Here is a 20,213-nt window from a genome sequence, read left to right as displayed (position 1 = left end):
TGCCCACTATAAACTGGTGAGAAGCAGTGAATACCAGCACATACCTGACTGCCACTGTCCCTCAATGGCTGTCACCCTCACCCCGGCTTGACTCCCTAGGAAACCCTCTCCAAATCTCAAGGGCCTTGACTTCCCCATTATTGAGAGGAGGAGAGTTGGGAGTCTGGGCAAACAGGGAGGATGCGGCGAGCTACAGCGTCAAGGGGCACGGCCATGGCAGGTGTGATGCAGGCACAACGCAGCTCCTGTCACTTGATGCTGGCCTACCACATAGGGTGAGGAGACTGAATGTGTGTCCCCTGCATTTTACTGTGCCCAGGCCCAGATGATCCGTGTTCTCAGCAAATGAGACTCAGGAAGAGGGATGGGGCAACATGACCCCCCCGAGCTCACCAGCTAACTGGCAGTGAGGGGCGTCTCTGCCCATGCTGCCCACCTGAGTCAGAGTGAGATCCACCGAGGGACCAGATCTCCGCGCACAGGGCCGGGACAGAGCTGCTTTATGAACTCTGATGCTTAGTAGAGGTTGAGAATTATTGGCCTAGAAATAGAGAAACTAAGTCCCAGCTTAAGAAAAGAGGACAGGGCTGGAGAGATGGCTCAGTGGTTAAGAGCATTGCCTGCTCTTCCAAAGGTCCTGAGTTCAATTCCCAGCAACCACATGGTGGCTCACAACCATCTGTAATGAGGTCTGGTGCCCTCTTCTGGCTTGACATATACACAGACAGAATATTGTATACATAATAAATAAATATTTAAAAAAAAGAAAAAGAAAAAAGAAAAGAGGACAATGGGTCATATACTGTCAGAGGAGCCGCCAGAATGCAGGCCCTCAGTTCCTGGCCCTGACCTAGAGATGCCCTCAGAGGTCTTGGGTGCGGTGAGGTCAACAGAAGGCCCCTGAGGGCAGGGTGGGGCTGGAGGGAGGGGCGGGGCCGGAGGGAGGGGCGGGGCCTGCCTCCTCTGTGCTGCAGTCTTCCTCCTGCCTGAGCCCCAGATTAAGGCAGCCCTCCCCCTCCCTGTGTCCCCAGGCTCCTCCAGGCAGTAAACCTGTCTTATAAAAACCCCGTGAAAGGCCTGGCTGTCAGCCACAAAAGCCTTCTTGGTCCCGTGCTCTGGCCGCATGTGGCTCTTAGCAAAAGCAGGAGTCAGTGAGATGCTGCGTTCAGAGGCTCTGTAAATCTCTCCAAGATATTGTTTATCACTTCCCGACATGCCTCTGTAAAAGCCACTCCGCTGAGTTTACAAATTATGGAATTCATTCGATGTTGGGGACCTGGCTTCTAGCCTGGGTGAATCCGGCAGGGGAAGACAGGGGCTGAGCTCAGCTCCTATCTAGCTGGGTAACCAAGCCACGACAGATGCTTCTTCCTCTGCCTCTCTGTCTGTCCAGGGGAGGGGGGTGCAGGCAGCTGGACTAATGAAGCCCTGCATGTGCAGACCCTGCTCAAGGCTTGGCACAGATGAGGTGCCCAACAAAGGAAGATGGGCAAGATGGGTATCAAGTCCTGCCTAGACTAAGAGCTGGGTAAGGAGTGGGGTGGGTAGCAGATGCTCAGCTAGAGGCCTGAGGCTCCTCGTTTCCTCTTGCACAACCCTGTGGTGGACCCTCCCTCTGGATCAAGGCTCATCCCACAGAGATGTCACCAGCGTCTTTCTCCTCTTCCTCTTTCCACACAGCGAGCACTAGGTAATCTCTCCACAGGGTACAGCTAGACCTTGCCTCTCCCAAACTATTTTGGGTCTTAGAGAGTCAAGTCATCCATGAACTGACGGGTTAAAGATTCCCTGGCTCTTAGGTTGACAAGGATTCCGAGGCTGCTCCCTATTGATTGGTAATGTCTGACTTTAAAGCGTGTGAGACAGCCTCGTGTATGATCTCACACTCTGCCATCCTCCTCTCCTTACTCATTACATTAGGAAGCTGACACTGGCGAAGGGCACATGCTAGAGCAGGAAGCAGGGAAAGGTCGTCTGCTCTTCCTTGTGCATCCCCTATGGACCACACAGGCCAGCAGCCATGGCGCAGCAGTTGCTGGGTCCTCCACTGATTCCAGTTGTTTGAAGGGGGTTCTGAGGTCCAGGGGCCATTTGATTGGATCTGGAGATTCAAGCAGCCAAGAACAATCCAAGGACAAGTCTAAGGGTCAGAGACAGTGGAAGCCTAGACTAGAGGACGTGGAGCTTCACCAGATCCATCCATAGCGGAAGTTAAGAAGAATACTTACTTGCACTTGGTGTAGGATGTCCTTCTGTATATGTGCTGCTTTTGTTGGCTAATGGATAAAGTTGTTTCGGCCAATGACTTAGCAGAGTAAAATCAGGCAGGAAATCAGAACAGAGATAGAGACAGAGAGAGTAGGTGGAGTCAGGGAGACACCAAAGGAGAAAGACACCCACTGGAACCTTACCAGTAGGCCACAGCCTCGTAGTAATACACAGACTAAAGAAGTGGGTTAACTCAAGATGTAAGAGCTAGATAGAAAGACACCTGAGCTACTGGCCAAACAGAGTTCTAATTAATATAGTTTCTGTGTAATTATTTGGGTCTGGGCGGCCTGGAAACCAACGAGCAGCCTCCGGCTACATGCATACAGAAACTGTCTGCCGACCACCTGCCCAGGCAAACAGGGATTCTTGTGGGCGGGGCCAGAGTCCCAATGCCCTCCCACCTGAGCAGGGCTGGGAACTTCCCAGGGTTCTTCCAGGCCTACAACCTCCAGTAACTGCTGGGAGGCCCTAGGAAAACAACCACAGCCTAGCTGCCTGTCCCAATCTACAACAGAAAAAAAAAGGGGGGAGATGTTCTGGCTGGAGGCTGTTCACGCCCCTTCCCCAACCCGCGGACAGGCACGTGGTAAAGAAGAAAAGAAGAGCCTCTTCTGGGGTACACGAGGCAGAGCCATGAAGCACCCTTTGCAGCTTACAACTAGAAAGAGGAGGGGCTATCTTCTCCTGTATTCCCCGCCTCCTCCCCAGCATCCTCTAACCCATCTACTGCGTGCCCAAACTGGGGAGAAGGGGTTACTCCCATCACCCCACCAACCCCCACCACAGTCTCACCAAGGTGGGAGCCCTCTTCACAACTGAATCGAGGCTCACAGCAGTTGTGGGCTCAACACCAAGACTGTGATTTAAAACCTGCTTCTGCAGCCTCCCACCTCCAGGCTTTGGGCTCCCCAGCCTCCTGCACCCATCCCAGGACTCACAGGCTGTGACTGTACATTGATGTGATAGCGCGTGCGAGCGCGTCCTTCACTAAAAGCGGGAAGTAGCAATGAAAGCGCCTCCCTCCAGGGAGGCAGAGGGAAGCGCTTGCGCGGTGCCTTGAGCGCCTGGCGTTGCACTGTTTGATCATCCTGTGCCCCGCTATAGCTATGTCGGCAGGGATACAAGAAGCCATAACATCATGGTGTATCCAAGACACAGGTGGAGGAAGTTGGGCTTCCCTAGTGAGGAAGTGGACATTGAGAGCCCAAGGCAAGCAGAGAGAGGAAGGATGGCTAAGCCTTATTGTTTCCAGAGTTTTGTGTGAGTGGAACCCACAAGATGATTGGCACAGGACTGGAGCTAAGCTAAGACCAGATCCCAAAGGCCAGGACCAAGAGACTCTGCCCCTGAGCTCAGGTCCTGCTTGGCCTCCTATCTCTTGAATGGGTATCTCCATGGATTTGTCTGTTTTGAATGAATAGGGTGCTTCTGTGTAGCTCAGGCTGGCCTTGATCTCACAATCTCCCTGCCTCAGCTTCCTCAGATGCTGCGATCATAGGTGCATGCTGTCATATCTGGCTTCCTTGGGATCTTAACCTTGTAATCTTGGGACTTCCATCAAGCAAATTTGAGTTGCTACCACCAGGCAGCAATCCTGCAGGGAGAGCCTCAGCCAAGCTCCGGGCTCTCCCACACAGGAGAGTGCCTGTGAAGATACTGGATAAGGCAGGATCGGATGAGTGAGCGTATGAATGCACCAGCATCTCCATTCCCTCGCCTGTGAGCTAGGACAGTGGCCATTAGGACCTAAGGTCGGTGTGTATAGCACAGCCAGCACCAAGCATGCTGCACGCAGTGAGCATTGGCGAAGTAGTTGTCGCTGTATAGGCAAAGGCCTTTGCCCTTTGGGGATCAGGAGCTAATTGCTTCCCCATGGTTGCCTGTCACCCCCAACTCCTGCAGGCACCACGGGTCAACCTCTAGCCCCTGAGACTCAATTACTGTCTAATAACACCCCGGGGCTCTGCAAGCACATGCCCCTGCACAGAGCACACAGGTATTGAGAGCGGATGGGACAGAAAGTCGGGCTAGTCTGGGTTTGAAAATTTCTGCAGATAGATATTTTCTGAGTTCTGTTTTAGAAAACCAAGTAATCCTGGGTGACACAAATCAAGGTGGGTGTCCACCCACCTGGGTGGCAGAAGTAGGAGATCCCAGCCTACACCTGCTCAATGGCAGCCCCTGTCCTACCCCAGGAAGGTGGGAGCTCCTCCCGTGTGTTCATGACATCTGGCCACATGTGGTGGCAAAGGGGCTGGGGTGATGGATTCCTTCCCAGCAACCTGATCTGTTACCGTCAGCCCTGGGAATCATGAGCCCTCGGCGCCCACGCCAAAGCATTCCAAGGGATGTGTCTTGTTTCTAGACTGTGAAATACAGGCTCACCAGGGACTCGAACATCCCTCTTGTTCCCAAAGTTCCTTGTGTGGGCCCATCCCCTCCCTCAGCCTAATTCTGTCAATAAGTGTTCGCTGAAAGTCTGCACCATGCGGGGTCAGCCAGTTACTATGAAATGAGCTCAGAAGAAGGGACCTGGGATGAGGGCACTCAGTTAGAAACTTATGACACAGGGATCCAACTCTGCTGAGCCAAGGTGGGCTATGCCTACCCAGATGGGTGACTCTGGGTTCTGTGGGGTCCAGGAAGGTGTAAGAAGAGTGTGCAAGGACCTGGCGGTTGAGAGAACAAGTAGTGTGAGGGTCAGACAACGCTTCCTGTGCTCCGAGCAAGGTTCCAGGTCCCCAGCTCCCGAGTCCCTCATCCCAGCTCTATATACTCAAGCGTGAGGTCCCAGGGCTGCCTGTGAGCCCTGTCAAGAAGGTCCAAAGGAATCTGAGTCCCTGTTCAAACTCACTTAAGACCTTCCTGTGAGATGTCCCCAAGCTCCAACCCATGCCCTACCTCTACATACACAGCAGCCACTGTCAAAGAGACATCACAGCCAGTAGTACCACCCACCATCAACAAAGACAGGGGAAAGTATCATGTAACCAGCAACTTATGGGATCATAGACCTTGAGGATGAAATGGTCCATTAAGAATAAAGCCCCTTCCACATCCTCATATTCCCCCACCCCACCCCCTTTAAAAAGACAAAGCAAAACTTGAGACCTGGCTCTTAGGATCCACTTTATCCCCTTCTGGAACCAGACACAAGCTTCCTGAGCCCTGACCCCATTCCCATCATGGCCTCTTCCGGAAGACCCACCCTCGGTGTCTTTATCCCCCATAAGAGATTAAACTCAATGCTCCATTCATTGGCAAGAGCCTGGGGGTCTGGACGAGACCTCTATGCCTCAAACGAAGCTGGCTCAGGGGAAAGTCACCATTGAAGGTGGGCTCGGAGGCTGCCACCTACCAAGGAGAGCCTTGCTGCTACAACTTCGGACAAAGAAACAAGGAAAAGATGAGCCCGGTCTCCCATCTCTGCTCCTGAAAGAGTTACCAGTTGTCTTGTCCTGCTCAGCCCAGCAGAGGGAAAGACCCAGAGAAAGGTGACTCATGAGTGTTAAAGAAAGGAGACTATACACAAAGCAGGGAATTTTCTCTCTCATCTACTTCTCCCCATGCCAGCCCGCCCAGCACCCACAGCTCAATCTAATTCCTCACCCAGCGGGAAGCCCTGGCCCAGGACAGCACCAGAGCACAGACCCTTGGGGTGGCTCCATGCCCACCCATGGGCAGAGGAAACAAAGCGCCCACGTGGATGTGTATGACTTACGGCTTTAATCTCCCCGATAGAAGGCCTTTAAAGATTATTTCAGGGATGGAAAAAAAATAATCCTGGGTAATGAATCAGGGTCTTAAGAAGCCGATAAGCAGGCGGGAAGCAGGCGGGAAGCTGGCGGGGCCCGAGCTCCTGATTTAATTAAAGTCTCGAAGATACTCCCCGAGACAAAAATCCATGGAGGCCATCAAGGTGATAAAAAGACTCCAAGTCCCTTTAAACCAACTCACCTGCCTCATGAATCTTCTCTCGGGTGGAGAGGGCGGACAAGGCTACATCTGTAAGGACCCAAGCAGGGATCGCTGCAGATGGCCTGGCTTAGGGCTGGCTAAGGGGACCTCTGGGGGACAGAAGATACTACACACAGAGCTCAGGGGCCAGAGGCAAGTCAGAACCTAGAGGATGCAGGGAAAGACGTCGGATTTGGAGCTAGGATGCTGTTTGTCTGTGGAGTGTTCATCATCTCTGGGACTCCACACCCCGTGTCTGCCCATGAGGAAACAGAATGGGTATCTAGGGAACATCTTAGAGCTGGCCTTCCAGGGCCAGAACCATGTGTTCCTTAGCTGGGAAGAAGGAGGTGGACAGTGTCTCTGTGAGCGAGTTCTTCTCTTCCAGGGCTGACTGGGAACAGAAACTACAGTCAACCATAAACTACTAGGTTCTGCAAAGTCTCCAGAGGAGAGCTAGAAGGGCTGGGCCTGGAAGGATGGGGGCAGAGAACAGTGGTCAGGGGTCTCTGTGTCCTCAGCTCTAGGCCGTCCTCCTAGAGGATGGACAGACAGACAGGTGCATGAGTATCAGAGCAGGTGGCCATGAACTGTCATTGGCAACCGTCAGTCTTGACAGGTTGGGACTCTGGGCTAGGTACAGGAGTGTGAGTGACAGTGGCCCAGACCACTGCTGCAAGGTGACTGGGTGAATTTCAGATTTACAAAGAACAATCTGGAGTGTGTTTGTGTACCAAATGCTGCGTGTCACTATGCTTATGTCCCACGCCTGGCCAGAGGTGCCTCAGAAAGAAGACCCACGTAGCCAGTGTGGACTGCCACCCCTTGGAGACATGGCCCTAGAGCCTCCAAGGAACTGGTGGGAGGGTAAAGAGGGGCGATTCCACATCAAAAATGTAGGCTGGGATGGGCCAACCCTAAGCAGGGGTCCCTGCTCTTAAAGTCCTGGCAGGATCCTGGGCTGCCACCTAGTGGTCAGAGTGGGAATGACAGGCTGTGGTACCCAGAGCAGCAGTAGTATCCTATTGAATGGGTGCTCATTAATATTTTCACTAACACGTGACAGAAAGAAAAAAAAAATCCACTTAAGCCCAGGGTTACAAGTCACCTGTCCCGCTGTCCGCTTGGAGCTTAGTAAGCAGCTCAAACTTCAAATGAACTCCTATCCTTAGCAGCCCTCCCTCCCAAGCTGTTCAAACCAAAGAACTTGAACCCCTTAGAACCCCTGCCTCCAACACGAGACCTCACTCGCCACTGCCACTAGCCCCTGGTCCCAGGGGAAAACCATCACATTCATCACATGGGGATTCCAGCCAAGCACAGACAGGGGTTCCCATGCTCCTCCCTCTCACACCTAGCCCTCTCTCCAGGCCCCCTGATGGACCTCTACATCTATCCTCCATCCTTCAGTCTCCTGTCTACACTTCACTCAAGGGCAGAAAAATACCTCCCTCCTGTCAGGGAGCCTCCACGTGGCAAATGGGATTCCAGAAAGTTGTTGGGGGGGGGGGAGAGAGAGAGGGTGAACAATATTGTGGAAGATGGAAGTCAGCAACTGTATACCTTGTATTTGGAGAAGGGCCTCTCCATGGCCTGGGCCTTGCTGAGTAGGCCAGGCTGGCTGGCCAGCTAGGTCCAGCAATCCACATGTCTCGGCCTCCCAGAGCTAGAGTTGCAAGCATGTGTTACGATGCCTGTGTTTGCCTCTGTGGGTTCTGGGGATTGAACTCGAGTGCTCAGGCTTGTGCAGGCAGCACAGTTCCTGGCTGAGCCATTTCCCCCACTCCCAGGAAGCTGATATTAAACAGTAGGCGTCAACGCTCATCACTGCTGGACTGAGTCAGCAGCCTCAGACAGAAGACAGAAAGAGGAACTACCACATTCTAAGGCCACAGAGGGCCACCCCAGGGAGGAGAGCCCTTCATCTGAGCTCTCCAAGAAGACTTTCCTGGGTGAAGAAGGGGACACTCAGAGGGAAGGAGTCTCTAGGAGGAAAAAGACACAGGCGAGCCCATCACTGGGCCCCCAAGAGGCTGGGATCACTAGGGGGATTAACATGTATTATTTTATTTACTCTTTGTTCTTACTCTTTGGGGGCCCACCACCCAGCACCCAAATAAATCACACACACACACACACACACACACACACACACACACACACAGTCTTATTCTAATAAATTCCCGTCCTTTGCTTGCTTATTTCTAGCTAGTTTTTCTTATCTTAAATGATCCCATCCACCTTTTACCTCTGGGCTTTTATCTTTCTCTGTTTCTGTAAACCTTTCTTCCATTCTTACTCCCCAGCTGCCTGTTTAACTGGGTGGCTGGCCCTTATTGTCCTTTTCTCTTTGTTCTCTCTTGCTTCTTCCTCTTTCTTCCAGATTTCTCCTTCCATTTATACTCTGCCTGCTAGCCCCGCCTATCCTCACTCCTGCCTGGCTATTGGCCAGTCAGCTTCTTATTAGCCCATCAGGTGTTTTAGACAGGCAAAGAATCACGCTTCAGAGTTAAACAAATGCAGCATTAAAAAAAAAAAAAGCAACACATCTTTACATTGCTAAACAATTAAATGCCCCAGAGCATAAACAAATGTAACACACCTTAAGATAATATTCTACAACAAACACGGCCTTGAAGGACGTGACCACGATCTAGTTCATCCCAAGAGCCACAGGGGCTGGTGAAGGGAAAGCCCTGGACCTGGAAGGACCTGGAAGGTAGGAGAGGATGGGACGCTCTGGCCCCTTCCTCGGGAGTCAAGGACTGAGGCTGAGAGTGTCTTCTTTCCCAGAGTCCCCAGCCAGGGAGGAACTTCAGGCAGCCCGCTCAGGGCAACAGGTTCTGTGCAATGGTCATGATGGCAGAGCTGACCAACACAGAAGCAAAGGCTTCATGAAGAACCTCAGCGGTCCTGCTGTTCCAGAGGGGGCCATCCCACCTCTCATTGGGGGGAGGCCTCGGGAGCTCCCAGGAAGCGGTTTCCAGGAGGGATCCCAAGGGAACCTACAGCTCCCTGGAGGGAAATCTGAGAAGGCTCCCCAAAAGGACATGGGGAGCGTCAGGTACACTTTGTCGGAGGAAAGGACCATGTTTGCCTGGCTGTACCCATCCTCAGACAGGTTCAGGAGGAGGGCACTGAGGGTCGCAGAGGCCCAACAGGAAGATGGCTTCACAACGACACCAAGGTTGCTGCAGCCCTGCTCTACACACACACACACACACACACACACACACAACTGAAGTCTTCCCAGGAGATCACACAGAACTTAGGAAGCCAGAGAGCAGAGGTCTTTAGGGGCTGGGAGGTGGCAGGAGATAGGACACAGAGGTGATATCCTACAGAACACTCTGGCATCTGAGCTGGGGACACCTGGAATTCTTCCCCTCCCCCTAACGAGCCTCAGTTGCCTCCATCTCTTCAGAAGACAGGTAGTCAGCTGCCAGGCCTGCCAGAGAGGACCTGGGAAGGCTGGCACTGAGCCAGCCCTCCACCTAGGGCCTCATAGCCTTCCAAGGGAGGAAGCAGGAAGGGCAGGTGTTCTTTTATGCTCCTCCCAGAAGCCACAATGGTCCCATTGTATGCCATCCATTGCCTTCCTCGCTAGCCTGGTAAGAGCTGGGGATGCCTTTCCACATAGCCAACCTCCTGCCTCCCAGGTGCTCACTCTCCAAGGAGTCCCCTGTTTGTTACTCATCTGTTTGTTCCCATTTAGCAAAAGGAAAACTGAGGCTTCTTTCCCACCATTAAAGAGCTAGAAGGTACCAAGCATGGTGACACATGCCTCTAATCCCAGTATCGGGGAGGTGGAAAAAAGGTCAGAAACCCTTGGCTAGACAGAAAATTAGAGCCAGCCTGGAATACAGGAAACCCTTTCTCCAAACATACATGTGTGTGTGTGCACGCGCACATGTGTAGTGTGTGTATATTTTATATTATATGTAATATATATACATATATACTAGAGTCACTGGGGTCTGAGCTCTGCCCCCCACTACATCTTTCTCTGTAATGAAGATGCCCCCCAGGTCCTGCTCATTAGCCCAAGAAAGTCCTCAGAAAAACCCAGACCCATAGGCTATACTCACAAGTAGGTTAGCCCAGGTTGGCCTGAACTCACACTGTACCCCAAACACATTTGTGTTACTGGTTGTTTTTTACTCTTTACTCTTTGGCTTTTGAGGGGACCCACCACCCAGCTCCCAAATAAATCACACACAGAGGCCTGGTCTTAGCTTGGCTTGTTTCTCACCAGCTTTTCTTAACTTATCCCATCTGTCTTTGGCCTTGGGGCTTTTATTTTTCTCCACTTCTGTATACCTTTTCTTTCCTTCTCACTTCCCTTCTGACTGGGTAGCTGGGTGGCTGGCCCCTGAAGCTCTCCTCCTTTTCTCTCGTTCTCAGATCCTTTCTCCCAGATTTTCCTCATCTTTATCCGCTCTGCTTGCCAGCCCCACCTATCCTTGCTCCTGCCTCACTATTGGCCATTCAGCTCTTTATTAGACCACCGGGTGTTTTAGACAGGCACAGTAACACAGCTTCACAGTTAAACAAATACAGCGTAAAACAAAAGTAACACCTGAAAATCATATTCCCCAGCATGCATGAATTCAGGCTAGCGCAGCAGCATGGGCATCTCAGAACTTGGAGTATTTGTTAACCCAAGATAGCCTAGAACACAGAGGTCAGTGCCAAATACATACACTAAATATGGTGGCATGTGCCTATAATCTCAGCAGTAGAGACTGGAGCAGGACGGCCATGAGTTCAAAGCCACACTGGGAGGAAGGGAGGGAAGGCAGGCAGACTTTGCATATGTGAGGATGCTGGCGGTGGCAAGCATGTGGCCATGTATGACACACAGGAAAAGATGACACCACTCTCTGCAAATGCCTTCAAGGGCTGGCTGTCAAGTCCACTTCCATAAACAAATTAAGTGTACTTGCACAATGTTTTGGACATTCGGGAAAGACCAAGAAAGAATTTACAGCTGCCTGCTGCACTCTGCTGGGGTTAATCCCAGCCCAGGTTCCCTGTCATGCTCCCTCTGAGCATGCTCAGTGTCTTCTCCCAGCTGCCTTTCCCAGCCAGGGCATCAGGGGAACAGGTAGGACTGAGGGTGCCCTCACACATGGGCAGGGCCTGCAAGAGACCAGTAGTAGCTTCTGGGCTATCATCTGTGGGCCACTCTCTCATCTGACATCTGTTTACTCCTGTTTTGTTTTCGGGTTTTTTTTTGTTTATTTTTTATTTGTTTTATTTTTTATTTTATTTTTTATTTTATTTTATTTTTGTTTTGTTTGTTTTATTTTTTAAGACAAAGGTCTCCCTATGTCATCATGACTAGCTTCAAATTCACAGAGATCCACCTGCCTCTACCTCCAAGCATTGGGATTAAATGCTTGTTCACCACCATGCTTGTTTAACTGTTTATTTTGGTTGTTTTTTTTTGAGATTATAACATAATTATATCACTTCTCCCTTCCCTTTCCTCCCTCCAAGCCCTCCCATATGGCCCTCCTTGCTCTTTTAAATGCATAGATTCTTTTTCATTAATTGTTGCCGGATGTGTGTGTGCGCGTGGGTACAGATATATATTCCTAAAAACATAAATACAGCCTGCTCAGTCTGTGTAATGTTAGTCATATGTGTGTCTGGCATGTCTATTGTTTGTTCTTCAGCTCGTGTTTTGGCAGTCGTGTTGGTGAGAACTTAGGGCTGTAGCTTCTGACATTACTAGGAGACACAATCTCCCAGCGAAGTGGCTGATCCATTTGCTCTTACTATCTCCCACCCCTTCTCCTGCAATGATTCCTGAGGTGCAGACTGTTTTGTTTTTGAGACAGGGTTTCACTATGTAGCCCAAGCTGGCCTCCATTCATAGAGATCTGCCCTCTGAGTGCTGGGATAGGCATGAGCCCGATCTTCATTTACTTTTACGACTACCCAGTGAGATGGAGGGGAAGGAAGCTTCCTTCTTCTGTGTCACAGAAGGGAAACTGAGGCAGGGCAAGGGGGTGAGGTTTGCCTGAGAGCACATATCACACTGCAAACTGGTCAGGACTAAACCCGGGGCTGTCCCAGAAATGTGTGCTGCCTTCTTGGTCTTCCCCTCTGCTCGAGAACTGTCCATCACTAGGGCTTCCAGAAAAGGTCCCCCTGACTTAAGACACTCCATGTTCAGAATTCAGGGAGCCTTTAGCCAAGGCGGGGAGCCTGCGAGAAGGAGATAAAGATTGAAAAGCACGTCTGAAATCGAGCGGTTGGGATGTTGAGACAGGAGGATTACCAAGGACAGCCTTGGGGCTTGGTGGCATATGCCTATCATTCCAGCACTTGGGAGGGAGGCGAGGTCAGGGAATCAGAAGTTGAAAGTCACCCTCTGATACTTCACCTGAGGCAGTCTAGAGACAGAGATAGAGATAGAGACAGAGACAGAGATAGAGAGAGAGGTGAGAGAGGAGAGAGAGAGAGAGAGAGAGAGAGAGAGAGAGAGAGAGAGAGAGAGAGAGAGAGTTAGAGAGAGATCAAGGGAAAAATCTGACTCTAGTAGGATCTGTGGGGACTCTCGACATAGGACAGTACAGTTATCTAATAAGTGCTCTCGGCACCATGGAAAGCCAAGGAAACAGCTAAAGCCACTGAGCTACTTCCGAGTGCTGGCAGGGGTACATAGAGCAAGGGGAACTCCCCTGCACTGCTGATGGGAGCGAAACCAGTAGGCAATAGTGGTTGAAGCTTAGTACATGAACTAGGTGTGATCCGGCAATCCCACTCATCGGCACTTACCCAATGGGAGCGAGAGGAAATGACCGGTGAAGGACATGCTCCTCCCAACCATGTAACCTGGAGCCTGCTTGCTCTCATCTGGGCAGTGGATTTCTAGATCCTGTCAGCAGCCATCAGGTTCTGAGTTATCCAGGCATATCTCCGGCCCACACTTCACTTGTACAAAGAAGCCCCTCTGCAGTCCTCCACCCGTCCCTGCGAAAAAGAAATCGATTCCAGCGTCCTCCAACTTCTTCTCCAAAGGAGCCAGCCAGTTACTGCCACCTGCATCTCCATCCCCAGGGCCCTACTATCCCCCTGGCAACCTTATTTTTGAGTTCTTGGAAGAAGAGCAGATGCAGAGGTGGGCAGAGGGATGCCAGGGGAGATCCATCGTGGGCACCCCTCCTGGGACTGGCTGGGCTCAAATTAAGCTGTGCCTGAAATGGTGACCCGAGGCCCATCACATAGCCTCTGTGAACTGCCGCTCATCTCTGGGGTGTGGGGGTGATACTTCATGTTTGGCAGAAGCCCACAGACGAGATGCCCTGTGATGTGAGAAGGCTGTCCAGCCCCCTAGTGGCCCAAGAGTCTCCATATTATAATATGGAAAGATGACAACCTGGAGCCCGAACACAAGATATCCTAAGCAGACTCCAGCCCCCTGAACTCAAGTCCAGAAAGACACACTGTCTTAACCATTGTTCTATCGCTGCAAAGAGACACCAGGACCACAAGAACTCTTACCAAAGAAAGCATTTAGTTGGGGCTGACTAACAGTTTCAGAGGTTTAGTCCAGTATCACCATGGTGGGAAACATGGCAGCAACAGGCACACATGGTACTGGAGACACAGATGAGATCTGCAGGCATCAGAAAGAGAGAGACATTGGGCCTGGCATGGGCTTTTGCAAGCTCAAAGCCCGTCACCAATGACACACTTCCTCCAAGAAGGCCCCACCTACCCCAACAAAGCCACACCTACCCCAACAAGGCCACACCTCCTAATCCTTTCAAATAATGCCACTCCCTAAGTCTTTAGATCCCTGTACTTATAGGGGCCATTCTTATTCAAATTACCACATGTCCCTTGGGCAGTTGAGATGTGGGGGGAGTCCTTGAGGCTAAGTCACACCAGTAACCAACCTCCGTCTCCCAGGTCAGAGGTTGGGTAGGAGTTCAGAGGTCACCTAAAGTCACTCCTGCCTCCACCAGGGCACCTAAGCTGTCAGACAAAGCTAGCCACAGACAGGGGCAGGAGGGGGGCAGCCTTGGCCCATGTCCGAGGTGCTAAGCTGTGATTACAATGTCACTGGAGCTGTGGCAGCGCCTCTGTAGAACACAAGAGAGATGGAGGTGAAGGTCGCTTGAGTCGCCTGCCCCAAACAGGCTGCCCTGCATCCAGCGCGGAGCCTTCTTGGGTCTTTAATGCCAACCGGCTGCCCTGTGGATACTCAGCCCAGCCCCTCACGCAGGTGGGGGCCCTGCTTACAGCCTTACTTAATGAAATCAATAAAACACCACGCAAACCTGGCTGAGGGCCAGCGTTTTACAGCGCACCCATGCTGGGCGGACGACCAAATTAAGAGCAGCCACAGGAGAGCGGAAGGGACTAGGAGCGGCTGAGAGGAGATGGAGATTAGTGGGGGGGACCATGCAGAGGCAGGGTGGGTGTCAGGGGCCTCCACGATCTTTTTGCCTTCTTCGGGTCACTCCGAGCCCACAATGTGGCTACCAGAATGGCTCTGCTGGGGCTGGAGAGATGGCTCAATGGTTAAGAGCATTGCCTGTTCTTCCAAAGGTCCTGAGTTCAATTCCCAGCAACCACATGGTGGCTCACAGCCATCTGTAAAGAGGTCTGGTGCCCTCTTCTGGCCTTCAGGCATACAGACAGAATATTGTATACATAATAAATAAATAAATATTTAAAAAAAAAAAGAATGGCTCTGCTATCGGTCATCTAGACCATGATGAGAAATTATGAAAGACATAGTGAGAAACTAGACAAGACTTCAGCCACCTGGATCTCTCTCAATTCGGAGATGAAGAGGCTGGGGCTCTGAAAGGGGCAATGGTCACAAGGTTTACTCATCAGTGGCCAAGCTGAGCATGTCCTTGCCTCGGGCCTGTGCCCTGGCCTCCCTGGCACTGAGCCTTGCTTCTGGTACATATCTCACAGGATGGGCGAGACACCAAAGTGTCCCATCTAATGGAAAAGAAAGGCTTGCCCTTCCTCCCAGGCTGGTCCAGCAGCTAACGGGATCCTGCCAGGTCTCTCCAGTGTCTGAGGGCCTAGGCAGGGTGGAGCCCCAAGAAAAGCCTGAACAGACAAGTGGTCACAGCTCCCCCTCAATGCTGAGGTCCAGGAGTGTGGTGGGGGCAGCTGCTAAGAAGTTCAACCATCAGGGGAGGTTCTGGGTCATGAAGAGCTCAGAATCCAGAACTGTATGTGGCTTTCGAGCTTGGTCACTCTTGGGGACCTCCTTGACAGACCCAAGAACTGTGAGAGCTGCCACAGCCACCGCCAACTTGCAGGGTGCCACACCAGTCAATGAGCAGGAGCTCCTTCCAGTTCCCACATGGAAAACGGAACTAGCAACAGAGTGTCCTTTATGGCTGTGAACTAAGTGTGTTAGGATGTTCTCAGAGGTGAAGCCCAGAGAACTGAGGGACTGATGGATGGCCTGGAGCCACTTGCCACCTGGGCTGCAATACACCCGAGGCCAGGGAAGCTACCTGCCACCTGCAAAGCCTTCCCAGCATGCCCTGGGATGTGAGGAAAGACACTCCTCTGAAACTGTCGCTCAGTTTCCTGGGCTTAGTGAAGTGATGTTTTCCCCTCCACCCTCCACCTGGCCCAGAGTAGACCCAGTCTGAACACCTAGGAGGAATAGGAAGCAGGAGGTAGCGTGGCAGTGCCATCCGGTGGCTTTCGTCCTATAGACAGAGCTGAAGAAAGGAACAAGAGGGTTGTCTGCTTTGCAAGAATGAGGGCCTGAATTCAGTCCCCAGAACCCACATTAAACAATGGTAGATATGGTGCTGCATATTTGGAGTTCTAGAACTAGAACGCAGAGACAGGGGGATCCCTGTGGCTCACTGGTCAGCTGATCTAGCCTATTTTGGTAAGCTCTAAGCCACTCAGAGACCCTGTTTAAGAAGTGACACCTGAGGGCTCAGAGGGTAAGAACCCTGACTGCTCTTTGGGAGGTCCTGAGTTCAATTCCCAGAAACCACAACCATCCATAGTGAGATCTGGTTACCTCTTCTGGTATGTAGGCAGAACACTGTACACTAAATAAATAAATAAATAACTCTTAAAAAGAAAAGAAAGAAATGACACCTGAGGATGTCCTTTAGTCCACAAGCACCTGTACACCATATACATGTTACACACCAAAAATAAAAGCGAGCAAGCCCACAGTCCATCTTCCAACCTGACCCTGGCAGACATCACTAATCAAGCACAGAACTCCCCAGCTGAGCCTGATGCTGCCTTCCCAGAGTTTTTTTCCCCTCGGCTGCTCCATGCAGCCCTTTTACTTGACCTCTACAGTGAGCCCTCAAAATGAGTTCTCCCTGCACTCTAAGGCTAGGACAAGCCCAGGAGGCTTCCTGGAGGAAGAATCTGGAGCAATGGAAAGAATAGGGTACCTGAGTAACTGCAGAGCAGATGGGGAAGGGCTGAACTATGTTCTCAAGGACTGGGATGTACCGCCATGTGGAGATGCCCCAGGCAGCCAAGGAAAGCCCCCTGTGCCTAAAACTTCAAGACAGCTACCCCCAGCCTAATGGGGTTGGGCCTGAGCCGGGTGGCCCTGGCCAACTAACTCCCAGGTAGCCAGAAAATATGCAACCTCTGTTAAGATTTCCTGTTTCTGTGGGCACTCTGAGCATCAGGACAGGTTCCCCAGAAACATGAACCATCTCTGACAGCTCAGCCCCCTTGGGAATTATTGCTATCTCCATCCCATTTGAGCTGTCGCAGAGGAGTGGCCTCCAGGGAGATATGTGCCCCATCACTATGCAGGGGGGACCAGGTTCAGAATGACTGGGTCAGATCTCAGCCTTTCCCTCAGGCCACCCTAGTCTGGAAACAGTCAGATAGTTCAAAACTCTCCCTCTTTACAGACTCTGCGTGTAGGAAGCTGGACCCCTCCCTGGAAGCCCTGGTGAGGAACCCACCCCAAGGCCCTGGCCTCTGCACCCATGCCTGCCTTCACAGCCTGTGCGGTCTGCATTCCCAGCGCTTTCACAAAACACCTGAGTCCCCCCCCCTCCAAAATAATAAGCAATTTAAGGGAGAAAATGTTGTGACCCCCAGTCTGAAGGTGGTGTCCTCTCAGGAAAGATACTGTGGCAAGAGCAGAGGCGGCTGGATACAGTGTATCTGACATCGGGAGGCAGAGAGAAACAAATGTTGGGGTTCAGGGAGCAGAGAAAAACAAATGTTGCGGTAGGGTGAGGGGATTAGCTTTCTCTGTTTTACCCAGGATGGCAGCCCATAGGATGATGGCTCACATTTGAGTTGGGTCTTCATGCCTCAGTTGGCTTAATGAAGATAATAATCCCTTGCAGGCCTTGCAGGCGTTCCTAAAGGTTTGTCTTCCACGGGTTCTAAATCTTAGCTGCCTGCTGGAATCTATCACCAGTATCCAATGGCTGCCGTAGGGCATCAGGAGGCCCCTTGGTGACTCTGAACTAAATGTTAACCTGCTGTGTGCCTAGGGAAGCTACTCCTCTATCTGGGCTTCAGCCTACAAGCCTACAACAGAGTTCCACAGATCTTCGACCTGTCATTCTAGGGAGGCAGAGCCACAGGGAATCACTCATCCAAGGGAGGTGGACCCAGGACAGGCCACACCCACACTTCTGGCCAACCAACCACAGACCTGTGCGACTGCAGGAAAGACACTTAACCTCTCTGTGATTCTCTGTGTATTTAGAAGGGGGAGCCAGAGCATCGCCAAAAGATCGTGTGCCCTGACACTCTTCAGAGCCCACAGAGACCAAGGAGACTGCGGGAAGACACTCAGGACCACAGGAGCGGCAGCTGGAGGACCAGCCCTACTCAGCAAAGCCTAAGGCTGCCTGTGAGGTTGAGACAGGTCCCAGGGCAGAACACAGGAACTTGTGCCCTCAACCACTGCACCCAAAATCCCACAAAGGCCAGACTTGGTGGTGCTGTGCAGGATGTTCTATTTCTAGGCCACACATTCCTGCCAGCATGGTGGGAACTCACACAAGACAGAGTCACTGGGGATATTCCCACAGAGGGCGACAGGAGAAGGAGCAGGAAGGGGCAGGAACCCACAAACTACAGTGCTCTTAGACCACGATAGCACGAGGTGGGGCAAGTGTCAGCCAGCCTAGCCACGAGGATATCTGGCAGGAGGCACTGTCCACTGGGGGATCCTGTGGCCCAGCTCTAGGACTCCCTAGCTCTGCCTCCTCACCCTATCTCAGGGTCAAAAATTGTCTCCTGCTAAGCTAGGAAGAGCCCCCAGGCCTTCCAGATAATCAGCCCAGTAGACAGTGGGCATGGCTGTCCCCTGTTGACCTGGTCTCAGCTCCTGTGGTGCCTCTGCAAGTGGTTCCCTAGGGGGAGGCAGCCATCAGGAAGGGGACAGCACAGTCCCCAGCCTCCCCAGCTCCAGTATTCTCATCCACAGCCATCAAAGGGACTACAGGGAGGAGCTTTAGAAAAGGCTCTGGGTTATTTGACTGTGTCTGACTTGGCCCTCGCCCGACCTGGCAGCTTGAACAGCTGCAGCCAACCGAGGAAGATCCAGCTTAGCGAGCAAGTGCCCATATCTAGAGGTTCTCAGGGAACCTGGGGACATTCCTGAAAAGCCACAGGCCAACTCCATCCAAGTGTGCTCAGGACTCTGAGGGATTCCAAGCCAGCCCTCGGGTCTCTCTTCTCTCAACATTTGCAAGCACTTGGGCTAAGCCTGACTCGGGATGCACTTGAAGCATGATAGTAAAAGACAAAATGATGTAGCTTCAGCCCTGCCCTGTAGACCTGTTCTCAATCAGGTCCAGCACTCAGTCAGAGGTCAGGGCCTGAGCGTGCCAGTTCAGGGACATGCATCACAGAAACTTGAGGCCACTGCTGTAAACTCAGGCTCCCCGAGTGAGGGCAGAGAAACAGGCCAGATTCTGAACTTTGGAAGTCAAGTCATCTGGATGTCGTGGCAGGTGGGTTGGGAAGAGGAAGCCAGGATGACTCCCAGGCCTGTGATTTGAGCAGCAAGCATCTGAAGCTTGGTATGCTAACCCAGAGTTACTTAAGCCTGGGTCTGATTCCTTGTCTCTGCATTGATTTGTTCGAGCATGAGTTAGCATGTGGAAATTCATTAGAACAGCACTTGGTACCAAGTAGGTGCTTAATAAACACAGGCCCTGTTAACATCGTTGTTATGAGGGAGGGAGGGAGGGAGGGAGGGAGGGAGGGAGGGAGGGAGGGAGGGAGGGAGGGAGGGAGAGAAAAGTGGGCAGGTGGATTGATGGGTAGGCAAATAAGAGGACAAATATATGGAAAGATGAATGGATAAACCCAATGAGGAGGACAATAATCCTACATCAGAAGATTGAGAAAGACAAAGGACTGAAGGATGATGTGTAGTGTTGTGTGTGTTGTGGTGTGTGTGTGTGTGTGTGTTAGGCCAACACTGTCTTTCTCAGTCGCTCTCTACATTAGGTGTTTTTGTTATTTGTTTGTTCTCATTTTTGTTTTTTTTGAGACAGGGTTTCTCCACTTAGCTCTGGCTGTCCTGGAACAGCCTCTGTAGACCATGCTGGCCTTGAAAGTCCTCCTGCTTCTCTCGTGCAAGTGCTGGGATTAAAGGTGTGCGTCACCAAAATGTTCTGACTAAACTTGGACCTTCCCAACTCATCCAGGCTGGTCAGACAGCAAACTTCAAGGATCCTCCTGGGATTGCAGGTACATGCCAGAGACACCAGGTTTCTTAAATGTGCCCCTAAGGACTGAACTTAGGTCCTCATGTTTGTGCCTGGCAAGCCCTTTGTTGACTGAGCCATCTCCCCAGAACTCACAGTGCATACCGAATGTGCAGCCACAGGCATTCCATCCACAACATCCGGGGTAGCTGGTACCACAGGCCTGAAGTTCTGAACACAGGCTATGCTGGGAACCTGGGGCTCTAGGCCAGAGGATGGAGGAAACCACAGAGAAGAGCAGGGATTTGAGGGCGG

The 20,213-nt window shown here is 51.8% G+C and overlaps 1 long non-coding RNA gene across 4 annotated transcripts in view; it reads right to left on the bottom strand.

The window, feature by feature from the left end:
• LOC126499130 (uncharacterized) overlaps nucleotides 1–20,213 on the bottom strand; it is a 210,964-nt gene that overhangs the window by 171,386 nt on the left and 19,365 nt on the right. For 2 of the 4 annotated variants that reach the window (XR_007590998.1, XR_007590997.1), the window contains 2 exons: nucleotides 13,744–13,858; nucleotides 13,018–13,212 (listed from right to left, as the gene is read on the bottom strand). This is a non-coding gene — a long non-coding RNA (uncharacterized lncRNA). The remainder of the gene's footprint in view (nucleotides 1–13,017; nucleotides 13,213–13,743; nucleotides 13,859–20,213) is intronic. The other 2 variants (XR_007590996.1, XR_007590993.1) reach the window with 1 other exon arrangement.

The sequence above is a fragment of the Alexandromys fortis genome, unplaced genomic scaffold, assembly GCF_014885135.2.
Source record: "Alexandromys fortis isolate MF-2015 unplaced genomic scaffold, M_Fortis_MF-2015_v1.1 scaffold_9, whole genome shotgun sequence".
In the NCBI taxonomy this organism is placed as follows: Eukaryota; Metazoa; Chordata; class Mammalia; order Rodentia; family Cricetidae; genus Alexandromys; species Alexandromys fortis.
Note: the sequence above shows the minus strand (reverse complement) of the source record. Positions and strands in the feature narration are given on the sequence as shown.